This window comes from Varanus komodoensis, unplaced genomic scaffold (assembly GCF_004798865.1).
Source record: "Varanus komodoensis strain SLA01 unplaced genomic scaffold, ASM479886v1 scaffold38, whole genome shotgun sequence".
Classification (NCBI taxonomy): domain Eukaryota; kingdom Metazoa; phylum Chordata; class Lepidosauria; order Squamata; family Varanidae; genus Varanus; species Varanus komodoensis.
Window position 1 is genome coordinate 299,355 of NW_025335909.1, and position 11,361 is coordinate 310,715.

The 11,361-nt window shown below is 47.1% G+C and overlaps 1 protein-coding gene and 1 long non-coding RNA gene across 2 annotated transcripts in view; one reads left to right on the forward strand and one right to left on the reverse strand.

Annotated features, from left to right (window-relative positions):
• SLC25A1 (solute carrier family 25 member 1) overlaps window positions 1–11,361 on the reverse strand; it is a 34,480-nt gene that overhangs the window by 22,443 nt on the left and 676 nt on the right. The gene's annotated exons all lie outside the window — the stretch shown is intronic.
• On the forward strand, window positions 603–4,262 carry LOC123028638. Its single transcript, XR_006415725.1, has 2 exons — window positions 603–650; window positions 2,367–4,262. It is a non-coding gene; the product is annotated as an uncharacterized LOC123028638 (long non-coding RNA).

Genomic DNA, 11,361 nt, shown 5'->3' on the forward strand with positions numbered 1-11,361 from the left:
TGGCCAGACCCCTTCTCTCCCAGACTGTGCCCAATGCCGTCTCTCCAGTTCTGTGCACACGGATGAATGCAGTGATCTTTCCCCGCTGCTTCCTTTTCATGGAAAAACTAGTCCGATGGCATTGAGGGCAGGTTCTGGAGGGAGGGGGCCGTCCCTGTACCATCTGTCCCCCCCCCCCCCGCGTTGTTCCAGGAGCCAATCTGGTCCTGCTGAGTTCGGCACCCATCCTAGATCAAAGGGATAGAGAGAGAAAGACATTTCGTTCCAACCAGATGCCTTGGTTAGAAATCAGATGGAAGAGGTTTGTTTACAGAACAGAAATGCTTGATCGATCGAGGCACGTTGGACAGATTTCTCATCCATGCCTCTCTCTGCCGGCAGGACTGCATGAGGGACACCCAGGGCCTCTCCGGAAGGACACCAGAACTGGATCATAAAAAAAGCTTCCCGCCCAGAATTGAAATGCGCGCGCGCACACACACATACACACGCACAGGAAATATTAAACGTGGCCTCTCTGTACACATTACGTGGCTAGGCTAGCAAACAGGGTAAGTCAACAAAGGACACAGATAACAGCAGAGAGAAAGCGAGAGAGTGAAGCAACTTGTTCTTTTCCCTTATTTCACAGGAACTGGCTCGTGCAACAGGTATCTCTCGTTTCCTCCCTGCTTTCATTACCTCCCCCCCCACTATTAAGCAAAAGAACCTGCATGAAGAGCATGACGAGGTATTTTCTGGAATTTCACCCATTTGAGCCATGATGAATGCCTTGACTTTTATCACACTTGAAACTGCAGAAAACACTTCATCATGCTCATAATGCAAATTGTTTCGTCTGACGGCATGAAAGAGTGGCATAATTTCCTTACGATTTTCAGCTCAGCGCAGATATAAAGGGAAAAGCGTGAAAGTGATATTCTACCTAAAAGTGCATTAAGGAGCAAACTAGTACCTCCTGCAATTTTGTGTGTGTTTTAAAGTAAATTGCAGGCCCAGGGGGTTAATCCAGAGTGGGATCCCAGTGTGTGGACATCAAACCTACCAGTGTAGTTCCAACCAAGGCCCCCAAACCTATTTGTGCTGGGGCAAAAGCTCTCATGTTTGCCAGTGGGAGCTCTTTCCCCACTTCTGCAAGGGAACACTGATCAGGTCTGGGATTATCGCAGGGGGTGGTGGAAAGATTAAAGCCAACTAACACCCCGGGGTCCGAACATTTTTAAATGCTATATACATCATTGCTAATGGTTCGGATAATATTATGCCTACTTTGACCCTAAGTGGCAATCTTATTTACATTCAGAAAAGAGCAAGTTAAGCAGCTGAGCATTTGGACGACCTTTTCTACCAGGAAAAGCGTCTCCAGTGTGGCTGGGGATGATGGGAGCTGGAGTCCAGCGGCATGTGGAGGCTGTGCTACCTGTGTGTATGTTCAGCTTCAGGGACGGTCAACTTCTAACTCTGCAATGTTGCTGGACTGCAGCTCCCATCATTCCCGGCCACGGGTCATGCAGGCTGAGGAACGGAGGTTCAGAAGCCTCTTGAGGAGCACATGTTCCCCATTCCAGACCCAGAAATTCAGCACATGTGCAAACTGGCCCTCTGTGCACAACAGCTCCTTGCCTGATGTGTTGGACTGCAGAACCAGTGGATCAAAGAGGACAGCGTGGAATCGAGAGTCCACCCCACAAGGCTCAAGAAGTCAAGCTCCTGCAGGGACGGGTGTGGGGGGCGGGGGAGAAGAAGAGGTCAAGGCCCTAAGATGCCACTCAGGGGCTTCCACAAAGGACATGGTTGGAGGCAGAGCACCTGCTCTGAATGCGGAAGCTCGTGGGTGCAATCCCTGGCCTCTCACTCAGGCAAAAACTGAATCTTAGCCCAAAGCCTGGAAGGTCACTGCCAGTCAGTGCTGACAATACTGGGATAGGCGGATCCAATGGTCTGACTCGGTAGGATGCTTTGCACAAGCCACCAGTCCTCAGTGACTAATTCAAACCATGGTAAGTTGCAGCGTGTTTTGGCAGCTATTTTGAATACTCAAACTGTGGCTTGCCATGTTATCCAAATGTGCGCAAGGGTTGTGAGAGTTGTGAGTGGGTTCAACAACCATGCCAACCTCGTCAGCCAGACTCTGATAAGATGACAGGCAAGGGCTTAAATATTCAAAAAAACACTGGCAGCCAACTGTGGCTTAAACAAGCGATGATGATCATGCAAACCAGGTCAAAAGAAGGCAGCTTTTAACATCCCTAAGGTCCCAAGCTTCAAATGTCCTGTGACACTAACTTAAAACGACATGTTGGCTCAGTTTACAAGCAAAGTACAGTTTGGTGGCTGATCCAGCAGGACTCTTCTTTGGATTACAGATAACGGAAGGCGGATTGTCCAGGATTGTTCAGCAGGGAAACGTGATCCTCACGAAACACGTAACTCCAAGGGAGAGCAGGGTGTGTTCAGAGAGGCACCATCAGGCTGTGCATGTGAAGGTAAAACCCAGAGGGGAATAGAGCATTGCTCATAATGCTCCTCAGCAGCATCTGGGATGTGCCAGGCATCTGTGAGACACGGATCCATGCAAAAAGCAGCCCGTAACGGCTGGAAATCCTACCTCCATTGGACGCAGCTGCAAATCCCAATTTCCGTTCTTTATAGAACTACAATGAAGCTCTACTATGCCAGTTCCTCTGCCTCCTAAATGCATGCATTCGCTTTTCAGACCCTTCATTTCTGCCCCCTGTTATTCCTCTCTCCTGGCCCCATAACTATTCTAAAGCATGGAAGAGCAATTAATCATGACTGGAATACAGTACAGACATGCTTCCGTGCTTGCAAGGAACCAAAGAAGCGACCTTGGATCAAAGGAGAAAATTCTTGTATCTCGCTTGGCAGTGCCCCAACTGCTTGGCGGCAGCTTGTCAGGGTTTGAGACAAGTGTCTTCTCCAGGCCAAGCACAGACTAAGGCTGAGATGTTCTGCATGAGCTTGCAGAACGTGTTTCCCCAGGTACGGAAGACGAACGGCCTTTTCTATATTCACAGCGCAAAACCTCGCAAGAGAAGGATGAAAGGTGGCTGCTTGTTAATGTCAGCCAGCTGTCAGCAAGAGGCGAAGGATCGCTTGTTCCAAACTTGAAGACCAGGCCAGCCAGAGAAAGGCCAATGGACGAAAACCAGGGTCACCCCTGCCCCTCCAAGTTGCAGCCAGGCAAAGTGGGAGGAAGGACCTCCAAGAGCCATCCCTGGCCAACTCCACCTAAAAGAGAGAGGTATTCATGCCACTCACAACAACCCCCTAACATACAAGGAGGCGCATGGAAGTATCAATCTACGACACGTTCCTTATTGAACCCAGATGTTAGAAGTTCAGCTCAAACACAGTTACTCGCACTCACTAGTAAGGCCAGGGGTGCAGAACCAAGGTCCAGAGGCCGAACTAGCAGAGGCCAAACTAGATGTAAAGACTGCTTTGATTAATTTCTGGCTGCTTCTGACTGGGGCTTACACACAACCTATGCAGAGAAGGAAGTAAATACTGTCCCACCAAGCTTTACACTTCAGCTAAATAGATTTTGGTGGGTGACAGAGGGAGAAACACGGCTAGCTCATCTTGTGTCTGGGCAGCCCCAGTCTCCTGGACTCCCTCCCACCAAAAGGCCCCCCTTCCAAGGTCAATTTCCAACATCAGAGAAGCAGCCAGCTCCATTCTTTCCACCTTGGCTCCAGTGTGGGGATTCCCAGCTCCTAGGCTGGTGTTCTCACGCTCTCTCCAACCTTGGATCTGGGAATATATGGTCCCCAGACTATGCCTAAGGGCAAACGACCAGGCTTTTAATGGCTTAATCCTATAGAAACGGGAAATTAATGCAGAACCAAGCAAGGAATATATAAATGGAGCTGTCTGCATTGCGTTTCAGACAAATGGGAGGGGTGATTAAAAAAAAAAAAGATTTAAGAAGAAAACAAAGAGTATGTACACCGGGTACCTTTACAAATGGATCAAGCCACATCGTTAACAAGATGAAGGCACCTTGAGCCAATTTCTCCTGCCTGAAAGGATTGATAGCTCCCCTCTGGCAGAATGCCACACATTTCCTTCCCTGGCTGATCAGGCTGCTGAATGCAATTAAGCCCTGGAAAAATGCTATTCATACCACATGTCTGCCTGAAGAACTGTGTGATTGGTTTTATGCAAGGTGGAGGTCCATCTCTCCCAGCTGGGCTCATTCAACAGCATGTGATTTACATTAAAACAAATTTATGGCATTTGTTTGTTTGTTTGTTTAAGGGTCATATGTATCTACCTCTGGTTTATTATTCCAAAAGTATATTTAAACCAGTGTTACTTTTTTCAGATACCCGGCCATGCACAAATATGATTAAAATAATACACAGAACGATTAAAAAAAAGAAAACCAACCCCATACGATAAGACAGACAAAGCAAAGAACGGACCAGTTAAGATGCTTGGATAAGCAAAAGGGATTTTTGCTACTGCTAAGCAAACAAGGGACTGTTTGTTTCGCAAAGCATTTACCAAACTGGCCATCCCCTGAATATCTTAAACAGTAATTGAGATCTCTGCAGTTACCAGAGCAGAAGCACCATTTCAGGAAGACTCCAAACTTGGCAAAACCTTCCTAACCTGGCAAAATTTCCCAACAATTTTCGGGGCAGACATTCAGTGAGGTGCTGGCACCTTTCGAAGTACTAGCAAGTGATGAACTTGCCAAGCCAAGTACATCTGTTATCTTCTTCGTCTCCCCAGCCCATAAATTCTACTTCGTGGAAGGAAATCAGAATTCAAAGTCTTGCTCCCCAAGACTTTTATAAGCAAAATGGTCTCTACTAAAATATTTACAAAGAGTCTGGAGTCATTCAAGGTTTGCAGAGCAGTCCTACTCAGAATGAAGTCTGAGTTCAGTCAAGGCTACCTCCAGGCGAGCTGGTACAGCCACCTTTTTCAGTTTTGTCCCCTTCCAAAGGCTTGGGCTTCAACTCCCAAGCCTGGCCAATGGTCAAAACTTCTAAGAGTTAAGTCCTGCACCAATGAGAAGGCACCAGGCTGGGGAAGGGGCAAAGTCTGGAACAGACGACCTGAAAACCCCACAGCAAATCCTGCAAGCAGAATCCTTGCTGATCCAGAGAGGCAGCATGACCTAGTGGCTAGAAAATCACGACCCAGTCATGAAGTGCCGTGTGTTTCCTTACGTCAGGCACATTCCCCCTCCCAGTCTGACCTACTGAGAGACACTGTGGTGTAGTGGTTAGAGGGACCTGGGAGATGTGAGTCCTAGTCCCTGCTCAGCTATGGGGCTTGCTGGATGACTCGGGACCAATCACAGGCTCACAGCTCAACCCCACAGGCTTGTCCTTGTGAGGTTAAAGTGGGGCGGAGGGTCCCATTTCAATAAAATATTGAGCAACCGTTTAAGCTCTGTCAAATTTCCAGAGAGTCACGTTTGCCTGCTGGCTGCCTCTCATACTGAAGCCAGTAACTCCAAAATGCAACTCTATTTTTCGCTGCCACCCTACGGTTTTTGACAAGGGCAACCATGCGCAAAGAAAGATTTCCTCTCCCCCCGAACTGACACTCACACGCAGCGATGGACAACAAGAGGTCAAAACTGAAATCGTTTCATGTGACCAAACATGTTCTCTCCCCCATGACAGATTCCTATTCTAAACGGCACTGGATTCAACCCCGAAACATCCTATATGAAATCTGCAAATCCTGATAAAAAAGAACAGAAATAAATGTCTCATACATCCCCTGTCAGCTCTAATTCTTTTCACCTGGTGTATTCAAATCATAGATAAGTCTGGATCCAACAATAATGGGACATGCGAAGTAACGGAGAGGAGAGGAGAGGAAAATAGCTATCAATTCAGGCAGCGCACTTAAACTACTCTAATGTTATTGTGTAGGTTTTATGGATTGTTGTCACCTGCCCAGAGAACTTCAGTTATGGGGCCATAGGATGATGATATTAACACATCAGCATCCATCAGAAGGGCTTAATGCTTGCAAACCCTCCGAAGAAACTGGTTGGGTTGGTTGCCTGTCCCAGCATGTATGGAGCAAAAGTCTGGTGGCAAAGTCCTCCTCATAAAAGTAGGGGAAAACATTGGCATTACTCAAATTGCGGGGGAAATTAAGTTAGGACAGAGATGTGGGGATGTTCTTCCGTCTAAAAGAACATGCATAGGATTCTACTCTTGGATACTGTTTTCAGGCCCAAGCGGTTTGTTTGCTTGCTTGCGCCCTTAATAGTCTAAACACTGTTTCCACTGTTACAGTTTCTCACCCTTGTTGCTTATTAATCTGGGCCTTCAAGATAGTTTTAGCTTTAACCAAGCTAACAAGTGGCTTGTGCAAAAAGCTAGACTACCTGGCCATTTTTGGTTTTAAGTAAGTTGCAATTTTAGGGGGGCAGGAACCAAACTGAGCAGAACCACCCTTCCTTGCAACTTATTCATTCAACAGCTTGGGTGCTTTTCCAGAGCTCAGTGCTTCCTACCTTCTTGCAATACCCCTTTTCTCCCCAAATCTGCGCTGTCTCCTAAAACATCCCTACTTTAAAATGATTTTCTCCCACAGTGCCCCACTCAGCTCCAGACTGCTGGAAACTGGCACTGTACTGTACCAATTCAATTTATCAACACCAGGCTATTGTGGGAAGCTAAAATGGCAGCCTTGTTGGGAAAGTAAAATGGCTGCTCCCCACCCCAGGAGGCTGACTGGAGTCTGGCTGCTTCATGCAGCTGCCGCCACACGAGCTCCCATAGGAAGGCGCACACGGAAAAAAGCGCATTCGTCTCCTCCGTACAGACCGAACATTTGTAAGCATTTGTGTTTTCCACTCCCGTTCTGCTACAAGCCCCCAGAGAGGCAAGGTTTGCCACCGCTGTCAACCGTTTGCTGACTTCGATTCTCTGGAGATTTCGTCCTCTGAATTTCCTGCCCACAAGCACAGATTGGCTGGGCTTTGAAAATCTGGGGTCAGAAGGTGACGTGACCCCTGGACTGCCATGGCTCCCCACCTCTGCCCCCTTTTTATGCACAAAAGTCCACTGGAGATCGCTGCCCTAGACAGGACACCCCCAAAGGCAAAGAGCGCTCTTGATGCATTTGAAAAGACTTATCGGAGAGTCTCTCCCACCAGTTCAGCCTACTCCAAAGTTCACTAGCATGCCCTGCAGACACACAATTCTGCGCTGCGCATGCTAGAATAATCAAGGGTCAACTTGGTGGCAGCTGAAAAAGCAGCTCAGCTGCTCAGCCAAACCCCCCAAAATGGGGAAACTGTCAATGCAAAATTACTTAGTTCTGCTCACCTGATTTTTCAAGCGACGAGCAAGGGATTCTGAAACTCCATGTCACATAGTGATGTGGCAAGGAAAGCTGGACAACCAACTCCTTCTGCTGCTCTAGGCAGCACAGAATAAGCTTTTGAGGACTCCCGAATGGGTCCAGATCCTTTGAACCCACCTAACTCATATCCTCCAGCTCAGGAAAGCAACTGTATTTTGTAACAGAAAGAGAAACACTGGTTGTAAACAAACTGCCAGGATCTTTCGGGGCCACAGAATGCTCTTCCAAGCAGAACTGGGGCATCATGGGAAGGCCACAAATTGTAATTTGATTATTATCCTCTATTTTCTGCCTGCTGCAGAGAGACAGGTGCCACCCCAGGAGCCAGAATAATTTGGGGGCTATAATTTGAGACCAAAGAGCAGGCTGCCATTTGCTGCTCTGCCTCAGACAGCAAAATGTGTTTGACAAGTTCCTGGTCCTCATTAACAAGTGTGATGTTATTTCTAGGTAATAAAATGGTTGCTTCCTCAGGCAGGTGGGTGGATAACACCAAGTTCAGAACATTATTGTTCAGCTTAAAAACCTGCGACACGCCCATTCGTTCCTCCAGAGCACAAACAAAAAAAAAAAAAAAAAAACCAGGAAAGCCATTGTGCCATTGGCTCAAAGGCAGGTTGGAGCATGCTGGGAGCTGGTGGCCATATTTATTTATTTGTTTGTTTGTTTGTTTGTTTGTCCATGCATGCACAGAATTGTCCCATGAGAAACTCAAGCCCTGCCAAAATCATTACGCTGTCCTTATTAATAGTCACAATGCAGGGGTGTGCAATTCACTAAACACAAAGGAGGCCATCTCAAGCATCAACCCATTTCCCCAAAAGCTGAAAACAGCTTGCAACCAGTAATCCACAACTGGGTTCAGCCAACACAACAACCCCTACCCAAGGGTTGAGGGTGACCTCTGTGGCTGAAAAAATGGGTTCTTGTATTTCAAGCTGCACTAAACTAACAAGCCATGGTCTGTTAAGCCCCCAGAAAGAACCCATGGTTTGTTGTGGGTGGTCAGCTATGGATCAAGCAGCATGGCTTATCTTGGCTGAGTTCGCACGACGTAATAACCCACATTTCAACAACTCATGGTTCAAGGGCAACCCATACTGAGCCCTCAAGTAAAGGGTATCATGTTGCCTGAACCCAGTCCATGGCATACATTTCCACAGCAGGATCAGATTCCCAACTGCAGGATTTTACTGCATCCAAATCCTCTTCCTCCTTTCCGCTTCTGAGAGATCATATCCAGAAGACCCCAATGCTTCATTTCTAGCAAAAACATCAGGCTATCACTGAAAACTATGTCCATTCATAAGAAACTAAATCTTTAATGCCTCAAGCATTAAATGGCAGCAAAAATCCACTTTCCAGCCAACCACCCATTACATTTAAAGCGAACCCTGAAGTTCATCACATGCCTTATTGCAGGTGCTCCCGAGCCCTGCAAAACAAACGAACATTGCACACCCTTCCCTAACCTGGTAGTATCCAGATGTGTCTGACTGTACCACCCATCATCCCCAGCCAGCACCCCAGTTGCAGTCCTGGAGGTCCCCCTGGCAGGAGAAAACTACTGTAAATACTCCCATAATGTAGCCTGCTGCAATTCAAGCAGAACTCTTCCTTCCGTTTGCTTAAAATCCCACTTAAGGACAAGTTCTCAAAAGCTCAGCTACTATATTGTGATCTTCCAGCTGTCTCAGATAAATGCTATTGTTCAACTATGGCTTGTTAACATAGCTGTGTTCATTTATCACAACCACCTAGAATTCAACAACCCAAACCGTGAGTTAGTGTTATTTTATTTATTTATTTATTTTTCGATTTATATCCTGCCTTTTTCCTACAAAAGGCTCAAGGCAGCTTACATCATTCTCCTCCTCCATCTTACCCCCACAACAACAACCCTGTGAGGTAGGTTGGGCTGAGAGTCTGTGACTGGCCCAAAGTCACCCAGTTGGCTCCATGGCTGAGCGGGGACTAGAACCCAGATCACCTGAGTCCCAGTCCCATGCTCTTAACCACGACATCACACTGGCTCTCCCCACACTGGCTCTGGTTATATACTGGTTATATTTCTGTATTATACTGGTTATACAGAAATCAGCCTATTGAGGAGGGGTGATTTTGCCTGCTGTGTAAAGTGTACAGTATAAAATAACCATTAAGGGTTTGCACTTAGAACTTCTGTGCTTTTAGCTTACACTCTTAGACAAAAAGATGCTGCAGCACCTTTGTAAATATGCTTGCAAAACTACTAGGCTCTAAGATATTCGACTAATTCATTGGAAGCTGGCAAAGGAAAGGCGAGAAACTGGCAATGCTATGCTAGGTATGGAAAAGGGACCGGCTGCTCCAGGGGATCCATTCGCCTGCGCCGAATTCCTGGTCCGCTCTGGCAACTAGGCTAGTGCTTAAATAAAGTGGCAACAGGAAAGACGATTCCCAACATGCCCTGGAGCCAGTGTCCTACAATTCTCCCGCCAGGTCCACGCTTTCAGTTACACAAAAACACACCTCTCGTAACTGACAAGGTGCACCAAATCCCCAGTGTCCGCACGCTACAAAGGAACTCTCAGAGCACCAGCAAAACGCACAGGATCAACCAAAAAGGTGACATGCCCACAATTCAGGGCAGAAACAGACAAGCCCCTGGATTTTAGCAGCAGGTTAAGTGCTTCCAAATATGCACTGGATTGAGACGCGATTCAAACAGGAGTTCAGTTATGAAATCAGTTTTAGTCTGCACTGGTGCCTTACATTAGGGGTTAAAAACGTCTGGTTTTCTAGCTGTTTTGTCCTAGAACACCCATCAGCCCCAGCCAGCATAGCCAAGGGTGAAGGAGGATGGGAACTGTAGGAAAAAACATCTTATGGGCCAAAGCTGTCCTTCTCTGTATTAAAAGCATTCCTTTTCTCCTCCTGTGGAAACAGTGCAGGGACGGATCCTGGGGCAAGGAGACCTAGGCATGAGAACTGAGCTACATGCAAGACAGAACAAGGGTGTTCTCGATGCCTGTGTGAAAACTAACAGAAAGAGGGCCACACATACTTCTGCACAAGCTCCCAAGAGATGGGGCCACAACTAAACATGTCCTGTCTCTTAACACTTGCCAGTTTGGCAGATCCGGACAAATTTTGGACACAGCTCTTCAACAGCTGGTCCCGAGGCTCAGGCAGGTCCATCAAGCAGCATACGGTCCTCGATTTGGACTATATGCTCCCAAGCCAATTATGGCTTAAAAACAGGCTCCAGGTGCAGGGCAACAAACCCCATCCTTCTTCACCATGTTGGCTATGGCAGATGGAGGGTGCAGTCCTCCATCAACATTTGAAGAGCTGCAACTTGCCTTAAAGTGTCTATTTTTAAAAGACACTTTAAAATAAGCTTTATTTTCAACAAAGGTATTTGTTCCCCTAAGCCTTTTACACTCTGCTTCTTTATAACTGCTTCTAGATGTAGTTGTTATTTTATGGCTGAATCGCTGTTTTGATACGGTTGGTACAGAATGTGCCCTGGAAGCAAGGCTGGAAGGCTGCGAGATAAATTCCATTTTTTCTTAATGGTGTTTATCCAGCATTGACCAACCATTGTTTTGAGCAATCACCTGAGCAGGACGGTTTCTTTAAGCGACATCCTATGATCCCGGACAGGGAACGCTGACTAAGCAACTTGCTCTCTTATTTGTCAAAGCAGCGGCGTTAACCGTAACGACGCCGCTTCAAAAACGACTTTTCTGCACAGCACACAAAGCTGCCAACCGGAACTCAAAACGCCCCCCGGGACTAGGAACTTAAGCATCTATCAAGTCAGTCAATACATGACAAGAAGCTTGTGCAGAAGGTAGCGTGATTCCAATCCACCAACCAGGTTTTCGCATCAGCAGGACTCCCTGGAAGGGAGGAGCAGCGCTGCGAGTAGATTGTTTTATCTTACTACTACCGGTTGCAAAACAGCAGAGCAAAACCAAAGAGGGTGCGGGGGGGGGGGGGGGG